The following is a 23,757-nucleotide window of genomic DNA, read 5'->3' as shown; positions in this document are numbered from 1 at the left end:
TTCAATTGAAATATCAAATTAGCTTTCTTCTCAGGGAAACACCCAAATTCATCTATTCTTCTTTAAAGATTTTTTTTTCAAGAAGAAAGAAATTTCTTCTGATGAACATCCTACAAATGTTTGATTGATGCTATCAAAAAAATGCCTGATCTCTTTCAGCCTTCTGAAACTCTGGTTCCACTCAGCCAAACTTGTGTCTTTGGATGGCTCTCTCATTTCCATTTACTTTTATGACTCCATCAGCCTTCTCAAGACCACTGCCTGGGAACTTGTACGCCATTCCTCTCCTGCAAATGAACTCAACAGTTTATTGCCACAGCATTTTGCCTGATTGCATACATTTCAATACATCCTTATTCTCTTTAGAAAAGTGCTTAAACTCATGATACAGGGTGACCCATGAATTGACTAGTATTAATAATAGCTGCATTAGTGTTCTCTAGAGAAACCGAAACAATCAGATACGTGGGTAAAGAGAGATCCAGAGATGCAGATATAGGAGAGGAGATTTATAATTGGAACTGGCTTATGCAATTATAAGAACTGAGAAGTCCCATAATCTGACACCTATAAACTGATGGAGAGCCCAGAAAATCATTCAGTCCCAGTCCAAAGACCTGAGAATCTGGGGCTGATGGTCTTAAGTTGTGGCCAAGTTCAAAAGCTCCAGAACCAGGAGCTCTGATATCCAAAAGCCAGAGAAGATGAATGTCTTGCACAAAGAGAAAGAGAATTCTCCCTTCTTCTGCCATTTTGTTTCATACAGGTCCTCAGTGACACACCCCCAAATAATGTTTACCAATTTCTTGGGCATTCCTTAGTCCCGTCTAGTTGACACATAAAATTAACTATGCCAATAGTTAATGAAGTGCACTATGTGTAGAGCAGTGTGTTTGCTGTTCTACATTTGGAGAAACACCATAGTCCAGTGAAGAAAGGTCCAGACTCTGGATTCAAACTGGCTTGAAATCTTTATCACCTATTCCCTGATGCTTATTAGTATGTAATCTGGGCAATCTGGTTCATCCCTCAGTGCCTCAGTTTCCTCCTCTGTAAATAATACTACCTATCTCTTAGGGCTGTTGTGTGGATTAGGTGAGCTATTAGTAGTGTTTGCTGTTTGCTAAATAAAAGTATATTTACATAGACTACATTCTTCACATCTTAAAGTGTTTGAATATCATAAATACTTAATAAAATTTAGTTCTTAATAATCTGTGTTTAGGTATATTCCTTTTTTATACTATTAATGTGGTTGATAACTGAGAAACACAGCATTGAAATCAAGAAAGAAGCTCAACACCTAGAAGTCAGCCTGAACCAGAATATCCTTCAACTTTGGCCAGTCGGAGGGATGGATATTTCTATAATAGATGGTGCAGGGGTGGGAGAGCTTTCTGGGAATGTGAGAACGAGTAGCTTCTTCTCAGGAATTTTTGCTGTTCTTCTTTTCTGCATCGTGGGGCTTCCTCTGGCTCAGGACTGTGGAGAAGAAATACAGTGGCAAATCCTGCAACCTGTCTGTATCTTTTCATGATAACCTTGGGGGGTCACAAGGCACAGTTTGAGAAATACTGGTTTAAGCTATATTTTCTCTGCTTGTTGATGAGTGTGTCATATGGGACAAAATCAAAGGCCACCCTGAGGTTGAGATATATTGCATTTATTGCTTTTCTGCTATCTATAATGTGCCTTGCTCTGTCAGCAAAGGCTGTTAGATTGGTCTTTGATAACTTGCTCTTGTAACTCATCTTAGTTATTGGTCTGTGATCTTAGTGTTTACAAATTGATTTTCTGATGATATGCTCCAATATTTTTATACATACTGGAGTTAACATGTATTGGTCTATAATTTCTAACCCTTAAAAAAATTTTAAACAAATCTTTACAGAGATGTCTTGTATCCTCTAAGCCTTTCTCCCATCCTCTCATGTTCTCAGGATAACTCAGCCAATTCCTTATTACACTGCAGGTTGATGGCTGTCAGCCCTGCTGAGATAAGCACATATAAGTATTCGAGGTGATTGGACTTCACTGCTCGGACTTAATCTTGCTATCCTTCCTCTTTATTCCTCTTTCACTTCCTCTTTTTATTCTCACCTTTCTACCCTCCCTCTCCTTTCCTTTACTATACAATAAAAATAAAGGCCATGTAAAAAACTACTTGCTACATACTTTCTTGAATTTTCTATCCCTCCCATAATGGAATCCTGCTAAGCCTCTCCCATTCCAAACCCGCTAAGCAATGCCACTCTTTTCAGTACCACGTAGAGGACAAAATAACAGTCCTGGGAAGATCCAGGAACAAGCTAGTGCTGAGCATGCTTTACCTTTTCAACATGGACATATAGCAAAAAAATAAATCTACATTTATAAAATATATACCATATATTATATACATATATGTCTCCCAGAAAATACTCATACACACAACTGAAACAAAACTTTTACAAACAAAATGTAACTTTATTGCATGTGTTAGAGGCTATTTTCTATTCTATTTAAATATAAGAAATATTGATCATGAGTTACTAAATTCATTTAATGAGCTACCAATGGGTTGTGGTTTGCAGTTTGAAGAATCCTGTCCTAGAGTTGCCTTGATAAAAGAGTTGAGAACCAGCTGCTCTAGAACTAGTGAAAGAGATGCAAGTCAGTAAAAAAGAGGTCTTTTCTCTTTTCATGTAGTGTTTTGTGTGTGTGTGTGTGTGTGTGTGTGTGTACATGCAGACTATATGACAGTACACTGCTTATTAATTTTGAAAATCAAAATGTATTTCCTTGGTCAATAGCGAATCAGTCAACACATCACGATACTTGGCTAATAAGTGCAATCACCATAAGAAAGCTCTTTTCATGTAGCCGCAGCCACTGCTGATGTGGTTCTCCTGCTTAGGAAACACACACATACAAAAAGATCCATCCTCCATATACATTTTTCTGGTACATATTAAAGGTACTGGGCAGGGGGAGTAGGGAGCTGGAAGGGGTTCTGCTTTGCAAAGTTTGGTTTCAAAGTCTAGAATTTGAATTTTTCCATTGACAGGACAATAAAAAAAGTTGAATCCTCTTTTACTGACATGCAATATTAGTTCTTCCTTTCTTTTTAAGAAAATAAGCTGGACTTGACTCTTCGATGAGTGATATTTACATCTGTATCACTTGTAAATGGCATATTAGTGCACACGTTAATGTGTGTATCCCCTTTGTGCGTTTGTTGCTTTATTCTCATGAAGAAACTGAAGTTGCAAAGCTGAGAACTGCCATAACTACCTTGGAAAGAAGGCATTGAAATTATATAGAATAGTAGCAAATAGGATTTTGAGTAAAAGGAGAGAGCTGAAGGGCTTGTGGTTCAAAGACAAATGAGAATGTAGGACTCAATCAGGTAGAAAGCAAACAGTGGCGAGTGAAGAAGTTGGAATCAAGTACAAAAGTCATTAAGTTGAACAGGAGCAGCAAAACACCAGGAGTGGGCTGTAAAAGGTATAGATATTAGATTTGGAAAATAAGAGTGATTTTAGCTGAAGAAATGAATGGATCTAGGCTGGAACTAAGAGATATTTAGAAAAACATAGACATAATCTTAAAGACTGAGGTTGGGAGGAGTTGAGTCTTAGTGAGGACAGTGCCCAAGTGGAAGGGTCATATTTTGTAGCACAGAAGGGAATAGATGGCAGAAGGTGGTTACTCAATTGGTTAGTTTCCTCTCAACCGGAGTCGTGTCAAGTTAGATAGCCTCTGCAATCAGCAAAATATAAAACGTGAGAAACTCCATGGGTTCTGGCTTTTTCAACAAATAATTTACAAAGGGGGACATACATCATGAAGGAGACCTAAGACATATATCAACCAAAAGTAATCCACTGACCTTGTTTGTATCCTAATTTGAGTAAATTATCTCAATAGGAAACTGTATGGGATTATTGGGGAAATTTTTTTTCTCCAACATTTCATGATATTAAGAAATTACCATGAATTTTTGAGATGCGAAAAAGGGACATGGGTGTTATTTATAGAGTTATCTTTTAGTAATAAATGTTAAAATATTTAAGTATAAAATTATTTGATGTTTGAGATACTCTTCAAAGTAAAGCAAGGTTACAAGCAGAGTCAAGTATATGATAAGTATTCCAGGACCCAGGGAAACACAAGTGCTTGTTGAGCACTTGGGCTTGAAGCAGGTGGGCCATGGAAGTTCTGATTCTGTGGTTATGAAGAGAGTCAATAGTAGTGCTCTGTGGATGAAACTATGATAACTTATCAGGGGTCTTCATTCACATCCATTTAAAACTTATTAATTATAATTTTAAGTGTGCTTGAGAAAAAAATCCTTTACGGGAGGATTTGACTAATGTACCTTTTCTCTTGTTCTTTCTCCAAACCATCCATGTCACCACTACCACACACTGCACCATTAACTCTGTAAGTTCAAGTGCGGTGTCTTCCTCCAGCTCAAATGCCATCTCTTGTAGGAAACCACATATAGCTCCTTATACCGAAGAGTCTCTATCTTGATGTCTTTTACTTACCTGCCCCTGCAAGATAGCATGGCTATGGAGGTGTGTGTTCATAGTCTTTACTTAACCAGAAGCTTCTCAAGGACAAGGTCCATTCCAATCTGATATGCCTTTGTAACCAGCCAGTGCATTAAGAGGGCCCCAGAAGTCCGCTCATAAATAAATAAATGTCTGCATATGAACAAATTAATACATTCAATCAATGGCAAGTGCAAAATTTCCAAAGAAAGGCAAAAGCAAAGCAACAGCATCGCTTTGGATTTCTGTAGTCTTCATAGATGAAGGGATTCTTCCAGACTTAATTAACAATAAAAACTTCATCAACTCAAAACAGCAAAGAGTTTCAGTTGCAGCCTTTTCACAGAACATCCTCTTCCTTCCACAGCAGATCAACAGCCGCGTTTTGTAGAACGGTTTGCTCATAAGCTGTCAAAACTCAAACAGCTCTTCTGTACATAAAGCAAGATAAACTGAAGTTGGAATTGGCTCTCCTGAAAGTTAAACTACTTCTCTAAATACAGAATGCATGTTTACTGCTTCATGAGCCTGTTGGCAGTTTCCCTAAAATGACCAACATTAGAGCCATGTAAACATTTTGAAGATTACACCACAACCATTCTTGTCTTTTCTCTTCTGTAACGATTACTATAATGCGTTCATTATGGGAAAGCATGCCCTCACAATGCCTCACTGAATTTTAAGGGAGCAGTGGTTGAGAGAAATGCTGTGCATCCAACAACGATTAAGAAATCAAGATGTACAGACCAAAACTTATTTTCAAAGAAGTTAAGTTGCAGAAAGTCTCCGGGGATATATACTGTTTGGGCTAGCTTATATCCTGCCACTGAATATTTTAATGGCTGGAGTAAAGGCTGTCAAGCATTTTTAAATTATTTAAGTTTTAAACAGTCATATTTTAAAACACTAGAAGGTGACCAAGTTGGCATATGTTAAGTGGGGGATATTTGCCATAGATTTTTTTAAGCTGTGGCAGTGTAATTATTGCAACTTTGTTGGCATGGAAAAAAAAGAGAAATAATTTTTGTTTCTAGAAGGGGTATATGTTTCTATACCTGATGTAAGCATCAGACACTGAACATTTTGTTTATTCTCACAGTTGTCCTGATAGGTAGATAGATGGGGCAGCTACCAGCTATTTCCTCCTCAGGAAATAGCTCCTCCTCCTAGTCCCTTTCCTTTGAGCAGGGACTAGAGTAAGGCAAGCGAGGCCTCTAGGGCTGCAAACTGTCAGGAGACGCTCACTCTTTGGTTCCTGCAGGTACCAGTCCTGCCCTCAGAAGACTCAGTACTTGCCCGACCTTGGAAACGAATGGCTCCTTAGGCTTGCATCCTAGGCACCTCGCTTGCTCTACCCTGGATCCAGCACTTGCCTTGCTGGGTAATGAGATAATCTTTCCCAGCCTCCCAAATGAAGAGTCATCTTGAATTCTGTCCAGTGGGCAGACAGAAGTCGTATTTGCCCTTTCTGGTCAAACCTACAAAATCTTCTAAAGTACCACCTTCAGTGTTTTTTTCTATCTACTAGCTGAGCAGGGAGGACTTCAAGGCTGTAGGGGAGGGCACAGTGCCAAAATGGAAGGAAGCTGTGTCACTGCGTTGCCCCTTAGAGAACAAATGCTCAAAGTGCTGCGTAACCGGGGACACTCATATTAGATTCTTAAGTGAGAGAAACAAAAACTCTTGTTTTCTTAAGGCAATAAAATTCGGTGGTTGCCTGTCAAGGATTTGGCTTACTCAGGTTTATTGGAGGTTTAATTCTCACTTTTCTACAGGGAATGAGGCTCAGAGGACCTAAGTTAGCTACAGATGGTCACATAGGCCGTGTTGGGAGATCTAGGATTTGAACTCTAATCTATCTAATTTTGAAGGTCATTCTTATTCAACCTCCTCACATTATGTTCTAGAAACTACTAGAAGTGACTGCTAAGAGTTTACTTAGTGAAGTAAGTAAATCTTTCCAAATATGTATCCAATATACCATGTGATAGTTTCTTCAACACATTAAACCATAGAGGTTTTAAGTTAGAAACTACAGTGGCATTATCCCTTACCATAAGTCTTTTTTGGTAGGTAAACTTACTTACCAAATGCAGCCCTGTTGTTTGGATTTGAACACTTGCAGGCGTCTCCTTCCTCCCCCCCACCCCCCACATTACAGTCCCTACTCTCCACATTGGATCATCAGATCCTGCCAATTTCTAGAAGCTTCCTGGCTCTGCTTTCCATCAGGTTCAGCCACACATTGTGGCTCATGAAAGTTGATGTAATAATAAGGTGTCACAAAGAAATATTTCCTCTACTTCTTTATTGATCCCCAAATTTTATTGGGAGAAACTCATATTCAACAATGAAGCCATTATTATCTGCTATCTTTGCAAAAGAGAGCTCATTTAGAGATCTATATTCTGCAGTATAAACAGATAAATGGGATCTACTTGGGGTCTGTTTACTTTTTTGCATAGAAAGGCAAGCCAACTACAAGGAGCAACACAAAGACATAGGCAGACACTAAAGACACGGTGGGTCATTGAGTCCACTAACTCTCCAAACAATGAGATCACTGATTTTTCTCTCTTCAAAGCAAATCCTCAAGAAGAGATGTGGACCCAAAAATAAAATAATGAAAGATTTTTTAAAATTCTCCCTGGTTTTAAGAAATACTTCTATGGCAGTTTGCCTCACAATGTCTTCTAACTGGGAAATGTGAAAACATCTACAGTACTATGTTGTTTCTTTTCCAATTTGATAAAGAATCAACTTAAAAATCTTCAGTGCTGGCTTCCTGAACTTAAAAAGTGAAGTAATGTGGCCTAATGGAAAATTACTATATTTGCTTTTGGAAGAGCATGGGTAATTTTTGGTTCTTTTAAATACCAGGTAAATAACAATAGGTAAATCACTGAATGTCTTTAAGAGTCTATTTCCCACTTATAAATTGAACACCTTGGTAACACCTAAATCAAAAGGCATAAAGATATGGATATCCTTACAATGGAATTGATCATGGGGGGTAAAATTAATCAGGTATGCAACCGGGCTTAGTATGGACACTCCTTTCTTTCCTTTCCTTTCCTTTGCTTTCACTTCATATCACTTATTTCCTGTTTTTCAGATTTTGTGATGCCATAAATTGAGGTACATTTGTACCTGAGGTAAACTGAGGCACACATAGACCTAACATGTAGTAAGGCATCTTTTTAGAAAGACATTGCTTACTTAGTTTGGACAGCAAAAGCACCACAATTTTGACTACAATATTCAGATAGAGTGACTTTTTCTAGATATCTCTTTCAGCATTTCTTCTCTCCCTACCCTGAGAACTCCAAGAGAACAGAAACCATGCCTGTATTGTTCTCTTCTATATCTTCAGCATATAGAACAGAAATTTATTAAAGCATGAACATTCCTAGTGTTCTGTTCTAGATGCATTTCTTATCATACCAGGTAATTTTATCCACTCTCAAGATTTCAAATTATTTTTATGCTGAAGAATCTAAAGTATGTGTCTCCTGATCCTACATACGCCCCTTCTCACACTCGACCACATGTGTACAAATCCTACTGAATTTTCTTTTTCTTCTTTTTTTTTTTTAGATTTTATTTATTTACTTGACAGAGAGAGAGAGAGATCACAAGTAGGCAGAAGGCAGAGGGGGAAGCAGGCTCCCTGCTGAGCAGAGAGCCTGATGCAGGGCTTGATCCCAGGACCCTGAGACCATGACCTAAGCCAAAGGCAGAGGCTTAACCCACTGAGCCACGCAGGCACCCCATCCTACTGAATTATCTACAGATATTGTTAAATTCAACAACCAACAGGGATCGCCTGACCTTCTTCCAAATTCTTATCTCTTGCTCTTTTTTTTTTTTTTTTAAGCCAGTAAGGACACCTTTCTTCATCTAGAACAGAGTCAGCAAACTACAGCCAGAGAGTCAAATTTGGCCCACCAACTTGAAAATAAAGTTGTATTGGGACACAGTCAACCCCATTCATATTATCTCTGGCTGCTTTTGGCCTTACAAAGCAGAGTTGAGTGGTTTAAGATTGCAGTATGTATTATCTTAAAGTATGTATTATCTGGCCCTACACGGAAAAAGTTCGCCAATCCCTGATCTAGGGCAACCAAGGTAGAAACCAGGGCAGATCATTGATGTACCCCCCAACCCCTGTCCCTCATTCCCTCATCCAGTTAATTTCCATATTCAGTAAATTTTACCTCCTAAATAGTTCCTCAGTTCTGTTTCTGTCTCTATTTTTACTGTCATTGAGGCCTAGTTTAGGCCCTTATCAATTTTATCCAAACTATTATACTTTCCTAACTGGTCTTCCTGCCGTTATTCTCAATCATCTTAAAGCCATCCTCCACACTAGCCAGCATTAACTAATTATCTTTTTTTTAATTTTTTAAAAAAGATTTTCTTTATTTACTTGTCAGAGAGAGGCACATGCACACACAAGCTTAGGGGAGGCAGAGGGAGAAGAAGGCTCCCTAATGAGAAGGAAACCTGATGATGCAGGACTCGATCCCAGGAGCCCGGGATCATGACCTGAGCCAAAGGCAGACGCTTAACTGACTGAGCTACCCAGGTGTCCTAGCATTAACTAATTAAAAACAAATTTGATGCGCTCCTCTATTCTGAATTTTCCTTTTGGCTCTCTAACACTCACAGGATTAATTATCATTGACATTGCTTATAATAATCTAGCATATTTAAATATTTCTGTCTTCATCACCCACTGCTCCCTATTCTAATTTTACTCTTTAGCGTTGGGAAATTACTTACTGTTCTCCTGCACAGTTTGTTATTCCTCATTTTGGTTTGTGTATTTGCTCATGCTGCCCTCTCTGGAAAGGTTTCCCACTCCCAGCTTCACTTCACCTAACTAATAAGGACCGATCTTTTAATTCTCACCTGACATAATCAGGGAACTCATGTCTCCTTTATGCCCTATACCCATGCTTATATTTATTACAACACTGAAGAAATTACATTGTCAGTTCTCTATTGGTAATCTCTAGAGTGAACTTGTTTCAGAGTAACAGAATTTCTTTCCCTCTTCCCTTCCTAACCAGATCCTGAATTTCCTTGTTCAAAGTTTAGAATGGAATTTGCTACACTCTCAACTTGAGAGAATAGGCTCTCATCAGCCTGAGACAATCAACTTATTTAACATTCCTGATCACAATGATGAGTTTATCACCTCCTCTGCATCGAAAAGGATGACTGGGAAACACAAGCTCAAGGCTCCTTCACACAGCGTGCCCTTGAAAAAGCTGGTTCGTGGATGGACTGATTGAAGAGAGTCTCAGAACTTTTTCAGGGAACTATGGGACTTTGTTTCACTCTAATTCTTCTGCTGGCTTGATGGTTAGAGAAAGTGATATTTGGGACCACTAAGGCTTCAAGGTTTTGCTAGCTGGTCCTTACATTGAGGCTGAAAATGAATCCCATCAGAACAAACATTCATCAACTCTTCAGTTTTGGTGACATGACTTAAATCTCTTTTGTGTAAGCCAGTTTGGATTTGTGAATTTTTTCCCTTTTACTATAACCAAAAGAATTATAATACTAATTATCTTTGATAGCTTATGACTACCTTGAAGACAGGAAGTATGTTTTGCTTATCTATGTTTCTTCAATGTCATAAGATGATCTAAAAAAAAATATTTCCTTAATTAATAAATATATTTGTAGCAAGGCTTAAAATTACTCTGTAATATAAAGCCTATATAAATCAAAAAACTTACTCAAATTGAAAATAATTTGAACTTACACAATCTATTGAAAACCATATAAATTAACCAATATTTAACTAGTTTACTCAACCAATGGCAAATAATAGTGGGATTTTGACAACCACTTTGAATCTGGTCTCACTAGTTATTATCATAGTGTTATACCTGTGGAAAATGTCCCTCCCTTGTTTTTAAACAGCCACCTAACTTGTTTTTTCTGAGTCTGTGTCCTCTATTCATCTTCCATAGCTTATGTTATTCTATGTTTCGTTTAGACAATAGTTGTTACCATTTACTTAGCTGTTTATGCCCACTTAAAAACATTTTTATTTTCTCTGACTGCAGTTATTCAAAAATTCCATTTTAGGTGAGACTATTTATTCAATACATTTCTGTAGCTCTTGCAACTATACCGCTGATGTAATACTTCACAGGTGTGGGCAACACTGTCAATTCCAATGCTCACTTTGAACAGTGTCTCCCACCTGTTACCCCAAGAAGAAATTCCTTCTTTGCAGGCCTATTGCACCACAACTTTCATTCTTTCTCTCCATGGAAATGAGAAAACTTTTACGATCCGTCCCAATTTGTTTCTGTCGAAATTACCAGAAGGGTTCCTATCAGTTTATGGCTCTGGGAGCATCAACTTCATATCAGCAATCTCAGGAGTGGTGTTTTTCTGGACACACCCGTCTCTCCAGATATTGAAGTAGCCATTTGCCCTGTGACCTCAGCTCTCCGAAGGTCAATAACCAGTCCTTGATTCTCTGTATGTCCATTCCATTATTTTTTTTTTTAACAAGGATGGAAGTGATGACTTACAAGCTCTTTACATGACAGAGCTGAAATCACAAGTCAGTCTAGGCTTTTTGAAGGGCAAGAAAATTACATCTGGGATTGAAGATAAACTCCCCCACTTCATATGAATAGCTAACTTGATTATATTTTAGGTGTCACTAAACAGGACTGTCAGCTCTCAGGGACCATGATTTTAAGTCTCAGGACTACGTTAAGGGAGCTAAATCACAACGGTAGTTGAAAAAATAAATGAGTCTCCCACTAGTTACCCGTCGTGTATTCATCATACCTGCCTGGCCAAAAGTTGATCTTAGGGAAATGGCAATGGCTCTGACTATATGGTCACCTGTAACGAATGGCTCCACCCAGAGAAAAATGGAGACTCTCACTGAAGGGATAGGAATTTAGAATGACAAAGGGAGTCAGGGCACTAGCAGTGGGTAGAGTAACTTAAAGAATATACCGTCGGAGGCCATTATGTGAAGGAGTTGTGGCAAAGGGTGTGGGTCATAAGTGAGCCAAGGATTTGAGGAAGCAGAACACAAGAGAAAAACCTCTTGCTCTTCCGCAAGAGCTGAGGATGCAGTAGCAAGAAAAAAGGAGCACAAACCCAGACCAAAGTTGACTGGTGGGAGTCCCAAATCCCACCAGCAGTGGGCGCTGAAGGCGGCCATGCACTCCTGCTGCCAGGGTTCCAAAGAGGCCTGCGGGGGTTTTGAAAAAGGTCCCACCACCAGCAGCATCAATTTTTATCAGTAAAGAGCAACTCTATTGTGGTTCCAGCTGCTGAGGTGGGCTTGGTCAGTTTTTGTTTTTGTTTTGGCTTTGTTATGTAAGATCTACTTAGCTAAAGATCTTCATCCTTTATTCCAAAATATATCCAGACAATAAACATCTCAGTCATTTAAAAACAAATAAACAAAAAGCCCTCATGCAAGTTTCTATTCCATCAAACAGCAAGAATCTAACTGGAGCCATTGTGATCTCAGTCTTAGCCAGAGGAGGTAAAGTCAGCCCGAAGTCAAAGTTCAGGTAAAAGAAACTTTGCTATAGTGTTTATCCAGAATCCCTTTCAACACTTTTCTTGTCTTCCATATTAATGTACAAGAAGATCTTAACCAGCATTCACCATCAGTGATGTTAGTAAGACAAAATGTTAATGCATTAGTGGATGCTAATGGTGGGTGAATCTGTCAGCTTTTTTTAGATAATGTATTTACTTTTGAAAGGGGTTTTCCACAGTAGAAATGGAGGCTAGAGTCAGATAAACAATTTTTATTAGTGTTACAATTAATGTGATTCCATTCTTACCCAGATGCCATTTGGAAGCTCATTATGGGTGGCTTTGCAAAAGAAGTATATTTATCCTACATCCTTCTCCAGCCATAACAGAAATAAGGAAAAATTGCTGATTATGTTTCAATCAAATCAATATTTGATGTCAAAGAGTTTTCTATTTTGTGCACTTGTTTCACAGTGTCAATTTAAGAAAACCTTGATATTGACTTCTTTACGTCTCTCTAGATTTCTTGCATATAGTGCTCTGAAACCCATTCATTTTTTGTAAGATTTCACTGGTGCCTTTTTTATATTATCGTGTCACAGTTCATTCCCTCTGCCCCAATTTGTTTATTTCCTTGAGGTTATTCGATTTCAAAGATTTAAGCTAATTAAAAGAATAAGTGAAAATTCAAGTATTATTCAAAGATCCTTAAATAAGATTACACCTAGAATGTAGACTACTTAACTTTCACTTAATTTTTGGAAGCTACACTGGATTTCTCAAGAAAGAATTTCCTATCTTCAATCCTTCCTTTCCCAGTGGAGGATTTTTAAAAACCATGACTGGAAAAGCTCCGGATTTACCACTGAAAACCTCAAGCACCTTCTCATATAATAAGAGGAAAACCAGCAGCAGGCAGTGCAAAGACAGAATTCTCTTGAAGAATCCAACTACCTACAACAGAAAGTCTAAAATCATTGTCATAGAATATCATGCAGTAGGTACCCACATATTTCCACTCCTAAAAATATCACACAAACATGGAACAGCTACTACCACTAGAAAGTCAATATATCTAAATAAATATCAGTATGGTCTACAATTCAAAAACAAACAAACAAAAATGAATACCACTACTTTTTGTTTAATCAGTTTTATTGCTCTCACCTGACAAGGAACCACATTTCTTTTCCAAAGAGTTTAGGATTATTGTCATATGGCGAGTGATTTTGTAAAGATGTTTCCACCTCCACTCAGGGAGTTGATCAAACGTCCACAGTGCCAGACCATTAAGTCATTTTTGTTTCCTCCCTCAGTACCTGCCCTCCAAAATGCATACTCTGCAGGTTAATCCACAGGACATAGTGAAAATGCCCAAATGTTCTCTGGAGTAATCCAACCCTGCATACTGATCAATCAGAGAATACATTGTCTTGCATACTGATCAACCTTGAAAATAAGGTTCACTAGCAGTGAAATAGAGAATAAAGATAATAATCCACTTGAATTTAAACCTAAACAAGATTTACCTCAAATATCTTGGCAGTTGTGTAAAAATAAAAGTTGTTACATTTTTGGTTTTGTTTTTATTTTAATTTTCTGGGTAAATTCTTTGCATCTTTTCCTTTTGCTAGCATAGACCTTGGGAAGGTCACATTAGTCCTATAAACCTGTAAAGAAGTAATTTGAAATACCATAAATAACAGAATATATGGGCACACATTTATTTGGGTCCTTTAAAATAAAAATATAAATTAATCACATATTTATATGCTCTCAGGCTATAGGTGATTATCACTGTACAAAATATTATACCATGTATTCAATTTCTATAGCATTTATTCTAGCATGCTATGATTTATAATCCTATGAAGGCTCATCTATTGCAAAAACCTTTAGAGAAGTATGTGGTGAGCGCCAAATGGAAGAAAAATCTGCTTTTTAAGGAATATATAAATGCACCCTAAGTGCATGCTGTTTGATTCATATATAGCAGCTTTAAAATGCAGCCTACAGTTCACAAGCTATTGGTAAGCATGCCTATCTGAAAGTAGGGATAAATATGTGATGGAATGTTGGAACCTTTGATAAAGTATAATTGGTATCAAAAGTCAGTAGTTATAAAAATTATTTATTGCTTACTTAGCCAGCTCCTCTCACTCTGTCTTAGCTAACATTTAAAGAGACAAAACAAGAGCTGAGACTAATATTAAATTTCTTTTCCTTTTATGTTTTCTATTATATTTCTAACTTATATTCTAATTAAGAATTCCCAAAGATCAAGAACCACCAGTTTCCTTGAGCAGCTGGACTCCCAGCTGGGTGTGTCATATGTTTAATAGCTTCAGTAATTTCTTTCTTTTCATGTGTCTTTTTTTAGGCTGGCTGCGTTGTTTAGAATGAGATTTCCTTTGCAGTCAGTACTGTGTCCATTGTTTTGTTAACCAGCCTGATTTATAAACTCACGTTTTACATATTCTAAACATTACTTAAAAAGTTTCATATTGAAACATTTCTTTTGCAAAAGCTCTTTATTTTTGCCATTATTCTAATATAAATGCAAATGTCTTTAGGATAAGTAATAAATATTTTATATAGAATGATATTTTTTAACAAAGAGTTGATCATTATAAATACATTAAACTTTGAAATGCATAATCAAAATTGACAGAGTTTTTATTATTCTCTTTTGTAACAGAATACAGAAGACATATTAAAATAATGATAATTAAGGAATATTCATTTTAGATCTTGGAAATCCTCAAATTTAAAGAAACTTATATATGACTGAAGGGATAAATATGATCTAAATGATAAAGAAAATCAATAAACTCCAGCAGGACTCATAAAGGAAATAAAAAAAAAATAGAGAGGGCCTAAAGAAAGAAAATCAGAAATGAACAAGATGTTACAACTGAAGCTACAGAAATACAAAGGATCATACAGACTACTAAGAACAAGTATATGCCAACAAATTGGAAAATCTAAAATAAATGGATACATTCCTATAAACATACAGCCTTCCAACACTGAATCATGAAGCAATAGAACATCTGAATAGACTGATTACAAGTAACATAATTGAATCAGTAATTTTAAAACTTCCTAAAAACAAACATTTCAGATTAAGAGAACTTCACAGGTGAATTCTACCAAACATTTCAAAAAGAGTTAGTATCCATCCTTCCTGAGTCACTCCAAAAAAAAAAAAATGAAGATAAAAGAATAGTTCCAAATTCATTTTATGAGACCAGCATTAGTCTGATACCAAAACCAGACAAAGATACTATAACAAAAGGAAATTGCAGCTTAATATTCTTGTAAATATAGATGTAAAAATCCTCAACAAAACATTAGCAAACCAAATTAACAATACAGTAAAAGGATCATATGCCATATCACATGGGATTTATCCAAGGATGTAAGGATGGTTCAAGATCCACAAATCAATCAATGTGATACACTACATTAACAAAACAAAAGTTGAAAATCACATGATCAACTCAATGAATGCAGAAAAATCTTTTGACAAAATTCAACATCTTTTGTGATAAAAACTCAACAAAGTGGGAATAGAAAGAATGTACCTCAACAAAGTGTGCAATGTATGTGCACTCTCTCTCTCTCTCTCAAATAAATAAATAAATCTTAGAAGAAAAAAAGAAAAGAAAACAATCTCATTTACAGTTGCATCAAAAAGAATAAAATACCTAGGAATGAATTTCACTGAGAAGGTGAAAGACCTAAACTCTGAAAACTGTAATACACTGATAAAAGAAATTGAAGATGACAAATAAATGGAAAGATAGACCATGTTCATGAACTGAAAAATTAAATATTATTAAAATGTCCATGCTACCCCAATCAATTTACAAATTCAATGTAATCTTCATCAAAACCGATGGCCTTTTTTACAGAACTAAAACAAAGAATCCTAAAACTTCTATGGAACCAAAAAAACCCCTGAATATCCAAAGCAATCTTAGAAAAAATGAAGTTGAAGTTATCACACTCCCAGATTTCAAACTACAGTACAAAGCTATAGTAATCATAACAGCATGGTATTTGCACAAAAACAGAAACAAGATCAGTGAAATAAAATAGCAATTCCAGAAATAAACCCACACATATATGGTTAATTGATCTATGACAAAGGAAGTAATACAGTAATACAGGGAAAATACAGTCTTTTCAATAAATGGTGTTGGGAAAACTGGACAGCCACATGCAAAGGAATGAAACTGCACCTCCATTTTATACCTTATACAAAAATATATTCAAAATGGATTAGACTTAAATGCAAGTCCTGAAACCATAAAAATCCTGAAAGAAAATACAGGCAGTAAGTTCTTTGACATTGGCCTTAGCAATACTTTTTTGGACCACTCTCCTCAGACAAGGTCAACAAAAATTAAAATAAACAAGTGGAATTACATCAAACTAAAAGCTTTAGCACAATGAAGGAAACCATCAACTAAACAGAAAGACGACCTACTGAATGTGAGAAGATATTTGTAAATCATACTTCCGATAAAGGGTTAATATCCAAAATATATAAAGAACTTACACAACTTAATATAAAAAAAAACAAAAAAAAACAGGTTAAAAAATGGGAAGGGGACTCGAGTACACATTTTCCCAAAGAAGATATACAGATGGCCAACAGACACATGAAAAGATGCTCAACATCACTAATCATCAGGGAAATGCAAATCAAATCACAATGAGATATCACCTCGCACCTGTCAGATTGGCTATCATCAAAAAGACAAGAAATAACAATTGTTGGCAAGGATGTAGAGAAAAAAAACTCTTGAACACTGTTGGTAAGAATGTAAATTCGTGCAGCCATTATGAAAAACAGTATGGGGTTTCCTCAAAAAATTAAAAATAGAATTGTCATATGATCCAGCGATTTCACTTCTGGGTATTTATTCAAAGAAAACAAAAACACCAAAACAGAAACACCAAATCAATATATGCACCCCTATGTTTACTGCAGCATTATTTCTAGTAGCCAAGACATGGAAGCAACCTAAGTACTCATCAAAACATGAATGAATAAATAAGATGTAATTTTTATACTGACTATTACTCAGCCATAAAAAAATGAAATTTTATCATTTGCAACATGATAGGGTTATATTCCAGACTCTGACTCATCAAGGCTTGGTCACTTCCTCAGTAAGAAAAAAAAAGCAGAGGTCTCACTGGCACGTGTCCAATGAGGGAGAAATAATTGCTTAAAAGATTAGGAAGTTTCTCCCTTCCTTGAAATTGTGCATGGTTGGTTGCTAGTTTGCTAAAAACAAGAAATTAACAAAAGCCTGTGATAACCCAGATAAATTGTTCTTCTTATGAAAGATTCTTTAATCTTTTATTATTTCCAAAACCACAGGTATCAATTTTCTCATTTGGAATAATAAGATAATATCTCACTCATTACTTTATTGTAATGGGAAATAAAACAGCACATTTAAAGTTACAAACACAAGTCATCGATAAATAGAAAGCACTGAGTAGCCTTTTTGTAAAATAGTAAATGGTCAGAAAGATAGACAAGAAGGAGATCATGAAAATTCTAATATAGCACACTCATCATATCATTCTGCTATCTGTTCATTATCATTTTATTCTCCGCTGGCAGGGAAAATGATGAGACCCTATTGTCTTATGGACAACATAAAAGAAACACCTCATTGCTTTTACCTCAAACCTCTGCCATTGTCTTAAGAATAGAAGTGACAGTAAGGTTCCAGTTGGTGGGGAGAGAGGGAATAGCCTGTGCCATCATTCTTACAAAAGCAGAGTAAGAGAATGGAATAGCAAGAATATAATCCAGAAAGATCTGAGTGTTTTACAGAATTAGAAATTTGAGCCCAAAGAGATGAAATACCTGCCTTATCTTGTCCCTCAGCGATTTAGTGATGGAATATCAAAGAGAACAAGGTCTCTGGATGCTTAGATGCATGTTCTTAACCTCATTCTACACTTCCTATTAATATTAATAATAAAAATGCATATATATACTCAAACACATGAGTGTGTAATATATAATTGTGTATTGACACTATATATTAATATATGGTTGACCGATTCAATACATATGTGTATATATTAATATGTAAAATAATACCCATATGGTGGAACCTGATAGGTATGGGATATGAAAAAAATCCAGTGGAAGAAGTTTAGAAACTTTTCTCAGCTTTATCAATACTGACTTGAGATTGCTTTGGAAAAGAATTAGTCATTGGTTTTCCATCTTGTAGATCAACTTCTAGCTTTTGCAGCTTAGTCAGGATGGAACCAAAGGTCTAGGGTCTCCAGAACATACTCTCTTTCCTAATCCACCATGCTGTCCATCACCCTATGATTACTCTTTTTTTCTTTTGCCTCACTCCAAGTTAGAAATCACAAGAAACCTTTTGTTTCTGACATTCTTTTTCTGCCAACAGGATTTGATCTCCTCCTTTCCCCTCCAAAATACACCAAACCAGATTTGCATCTAAGTGTCCATTACGCTGTATTGCCCTCATTCATTGTGTTAGGATAGGCTTCTCTTGGAACACTGGTGTTAAAAACACACGTGTGTTATTTCTACCTCGTGGGAAGTGAGTTCTGAATGTGTGAGTCTTCAGGGAAGCTCCTTCCACAAGATCACTCAGGGATCTATACCTTGGACCTATAGCCACGCTCTCTCTTACACATGGCTCTCATGATGAAAGTGTTGGAAATTTCCACAGGAACTTTTATATTCTTTAGTATGAGAGTGTCAAACAAAATTTTCTTTCACAAATTATTAGGTAAAACTAGACACACAACCATATCTAATTACAAGGGAAAATTGTCTAGGAGCCCATGGGTATTGGTTGCCATATTGATTTTTACTTCTGTCATCTCTCCACCAGTTACAGGAGGGCAGGAAGTATATCCAGCATGTCCTTGACTCTCAAAAATGTCATCCTAGGTCTCTGGCCTTCAAGACCTATATAATATTGGATCTGATCTCGAGGGGCAAGAGGATCATGCTCTGGATGCAGGCGCTAAGAGTGGGAGACCACGTCTGGGGGCAGCAGCTGCTGCCAGACCCCAAGCCGGTCCATCCCCATAGTCGCCTGGTGGTCCTCGACCAGTGCAGCATACAGCTGCTGTGGGGGGACTACAGTACTACCCCCGCCCTCACTCCACACCCACCTCCGTTGTGCTCTTCAGTACCAGCCCAGAAGGTACCAGGATCATCTACAACGTGAAGTTCCTTGAAAGAGTGTTGGACTTACCTGTGAGCAAAACACCTTCGAGGGACCTGCCCACGTTTCCCAGGGTCACCAGCCCTCCAGTGATGAACCCTCGACAGAAACCATCTGGAACCACATGTACAACAGCCCAAAAGATAAGCCAGCAGGTGGCGAAGAATCACACTTCTCGATGGATATTTAAAGAACCAACCGCAGAATGGAGCAATACCTCTGGGCCGCTCTGGCCCTTCTTGGGAGAAGAGTCACAGCTGCCAGGCCTTGTGCTAATTATAATCCTGGGCAGACAGTGAGCGTGGGATCAGCCATCCTGGTCCTCTGCTCCCTCACACAGGGCACCTGCCCCCCCTTCCTTTTCGTGAACACCAGCAGATACCCCCATGTGCCTCCATTCAAGTGGGAGCTGCCACCCTAAGGGGAGTGATTCTCAACCGCCACCCGGCAGCCCACCGCCAGGAATCAGACACCAAGGAGCCCTTCTGAATGATTGTCCGGCCCTTCCCGTCCCACCCTCTGGGGGCGCACCTACTCCTTCCTTAGCTTGGTGTGCGGGGCGGGGGGCGGGGGGACACGACACACTCTTCTCCCCTCCTTCCCCAAAAGAGGAAAAAAGCGACCTTTGCTCTAGGGCTAGGAGTTAGCCCCTGTCTGAATTCTTTAAAAAGCAAAACTAAACAAAACAAAAAAAACACAACTATCTATGTATCTATATACCTGTATCTGTACCTATCTAATTATCTATCCATATAGGCCAGAAATCCTAGTAAATTTGCCTTTCGTGAGAGGCATGAGAACCCCCTGTGCTTGTGACTTCAGACCCTGCGTTGTAGCAAGGAAATAGTGAATACCATTCTAAGGAGTTGCTAAAATGTTTAAATGATCAATGTTTGATTAGCAGAGTTAAAATTGGAGATGTTTTCTATGGTAGCATAAGGTCTTATAAAAAATTTTCATGTTACGGCTATGAGAGCACAGATCCAGGGCTGAACTGAAAATATGTCTAGGTTCATACACCTGCATAGCCTATATAATTTTTAAGGTAAGTACTGTGGTATTATGTGTATTTCAATTTTATGTAACTATAGGTTTGCCATTTAGAGGTATTATCATCCTGTGAATTTTTTTTTTTTAGATTTTTATTTATTTGACAGAGACACAACAAGAGAAGGAACACAATCAGAGGGAGTGGGAGAGGGAGAAGTAGACTTCCCGCTGAGTGGGGAGCCAATGAGGGGGCTCCATCCCAGGACCCTGGAATCGTGACCTGAGCGGAAGGCAGACGCTTAACGACTGAGCCACCCAGGTGCCCCTATCCTAAGAGTTTTTGCATATGGTATGTTATAGCTAATTTTGTATTCTTCTTTAAATGTGATATATAGCTTTAAGAACAGGGAAACATTAATGTTATAGTAACATGATTGTTTTAGCCGCTGATAAGGGAATTCCCCATCTGATAAGGGTGAACATATTATTGTATATACCAAATCCATTCTTTAAATCATCATTTGTTCTCAAACTGTGCTTTTCTTTTCTTTTCTTTTTGACCGGCAACATCAGCAACACTGGAGAACTTTTTTTTTTTTTTTAAAGATTTTATTTATTCATTTGACAGAGAGAGAGAGATCACAAGTAGGCAGAGAGGCAGGCAGAGAGAGGAGGAAGCAGGCTCACCGCTGAGCAGAGAGCCCGATGCGGGGCTCGATCCCAGGACCCTGAGATCATGACCCGAGCCGAAGGCAGAGGCTTAACCCACTGAGCCATCCAGGTGCCCCAACACTGGAGAACTTTTTAGAAAGGAGAATTCTTAGATGCATCCCAGGTCCACCGATTTAGAAACTCTCTGGTGAGGTGCAGCAATCTGTTATACTAAGATCGTCAAAGAGCTCTTAGAGGGGAACCAAAGCTGTTTGTCCAGCACTCTGCACCTGCATTTCAACAATGCAGGGGGAGCCTGCACTTCTGTGTTGGTGTCTTCTGCATGCTCCCCTGCTCCGCCCTGCCCGCCCTGTCCCTTCTCTTTCCAGAACTCACCAGTTCATTGACAGCAGCACCAAAGCCTCACCCAATGACCCAATGAGTTTTTTTTTTAAGATTTTATTTATTTATTTGATAGACAGAGATCACAAGTAGGCAGAGAGGCAGGCAGAGAGAGAGAGAAGAGGAAGCAGGCTCCCTGCAGAGCCGAGAGCCCGATGTGGGGCTCGATCCCAGGATCCTGGGATCATGACCTGAGCCGAAGGAAGAGGCTTTAACCCCCTGAACCACCCAGGCGCCCTGGCCCAATGTGTTTCTAATATAGCAGTGAGGCTTCTGTAATAGTTGCCTGAGTTCTAGAACCTCATTGCTTTAGTAACAGGTCTTTTGTTTTCTATAATTTGTTCCAGTATAGTTAACTTCAGGAAACTTTTTTTTTTAAGATTTTATTTATTTATTTGACACAGAGAGAGAGATCACACGTAGGCAGAGAGGCAGGCAAGGGGCGGGGTTAGTGGGGGTGATGCAGGCTCCCTGCTGAGCAGAGAACCTGATGCAGGGCTTGATCCCAGAACCCTGAGATCATGACCTGAGCCGAAGGCAGAGGCTTAACCCACTGAGCCCAGGCACCCCTTTGTTTTTTAACTAGAAAGAGGAAAATAGATTTTCCTAAAAACAAAAACATGGCTCATCTGTTATTTAATGTTTTTCGGTCACCTGGGTGGCTCAGTGGTAAAGTGTCTGCCTTTGGCTCAGGTCATGACCCCAGAGTCCTAGGATTGAGCCCCCCCCCCCCCCATCAGGCTCAGTGGGGAGCCTACCTCTCCCTTATCCCCTGTTTGTGCTCTCTTTCTTTCCCTGTCAAATAAGTAAATAAAATCTTTTAAAAAGAGAGTAATAGAACATTTTCAATATATATTTAATATTTTTTGGTTTACTCTTATGATGGACATCGAGGTCATACAACGCTGCCAATCTTACACAATTCTTACTAAGACAGTTCCAAGATTGTCTAATAATGTGGATTCTTTCATAAAATTCACCCAGCATGATACTATTACTTTGACAAATTTGGGTAAGTTTCAAAAATTGGCAACATTTTCGTATTTATTATCAAATCATTAATTTCTAGAATTATCTTAATATATGTTATTAAATTTAATTATCTCTTAGATTAAGCATATCTTAACTCATTTATATCATCTTGTTGGCCATCAGTATTACTACAGTGGCTCTTGTTGGAATAATTTTGACATTCCTGAAGATATGATTTGAACAACCATACTTATTATCACATCACTTATTCTATTCTGTGTTACAAATATTTTCTCCACTAGCTTAAAAATATTTGCCAAAGTTTTGTAAGGCCACTAAACCTGGACATACACATTTAAAACAAGATTATTCCGAGGTGGGTTTTGCTAGTTTTTGTCAAACCAAGTAATCGTGACTCGGGTACTTTCAATATTGAAACAAAACAGTTTATAATTCATTATTTCACAAAGCTATGCCTATTTCATGACGACACCTTTATTATTGGCATACTAGAAAAAAAGGCTCTTGTAGTGAAAAATGAGAAGAAATTAAGCTGGCGGTTTAGAATGGGGGATGACACTTAAAGTGAGCTCCGTGATTCATGTAGAATAATCTATCCTTCTAACATATTCAGCAGCTAATTATAATGCTCCCCTAAATCAATCTGTTTTATAACCATATTTTTTAAAAGACTACTCTTCAAGAGCTAAATATAGCCCTAGACTCTTCAAAATTAGAGTGTTTCCAGGAAAGTGGTGACTTTAAAGAAGTGTTCTAGATGTCATATTTGGACCATTTAACCAGAGAAGTGATAGTGTTTAGTGAGGCAAGAATTTATTTTATGATAAATTATATTTAGGGTTCTGAGCAAAATCTTAACTACTTTTTTGAAGTCTGAAGACCTCGTTGCCTTTTACTTGAGTGTTTGTTTCCTGGTGAAGCTAATAGTTATGCACTTAACTATGGTATAGTTCTGTAGTAAGGTGACAAATATTTTTCTTAAAAATACTTTTTCACCTGTATGATTTAGATCTGCACTCTGAGCTTCTGCAAAGAGCAGTTTCCCTCATTGGCCCTTTACCTGTGAAGGTAAAAGAAAGCAGAATCATTAGGATAAAGTACTTTCAACATGTTGGCCTGCATTGTTCCTAATCACTTCACTCTTTTCTGATGTTGATACTGTTAAATATGGAAATTATAATCCTACTATAATGTATCCACAAACATAAATTATTACCCTACTTACCTCCTATCCTAGTCTTTAAAGATCACGTCCATGTTAGAAATATATTAGCTTTTTTCTTTAAACTGGCAACGAGAAAGGGAAGAGAACCCAAAGAAAATTTTATATGTATTCAAGAACCCACCCAATTAACATAACAACATTCCACTAACTATTATAAATTGAGAATACT

General features: G+C 37.7%; 1 pseudogene; it reads left to right on the top strand.

Annotated features, from left to right (window-relative positions):
• The window catches only part of LOC125095649 (eukaryotic translation initiation factor 4E-binding protein 1-like), a 44,641-nt pseudogene extending 25,124 nt beyond the window's left edge, over window positions 1–19,517 (top strand).
• The last annotated feature ends 4,240 nt before the right edge of the window (window positions 19,518–23,757 follow it).

Source organism: Lutra lutra, chromosome 3 (genome assembly GCF_902655055.1).
Source record: "Lutra lutra chromosome 3, mLutLut1.2, whole genome shotgun sequence".
NCBI classification, from domain to species: domain Eukaryota; kingdom Metazoa; phylum Chordata; class Mammalia; order Carnivora; family Mustelidae; genus Lutra; species Lutra lutra.
Note: the sequence above shows the minus strand (reverse complement) of the source record. Positions and strands in the feature narration are given on the sequence as shown.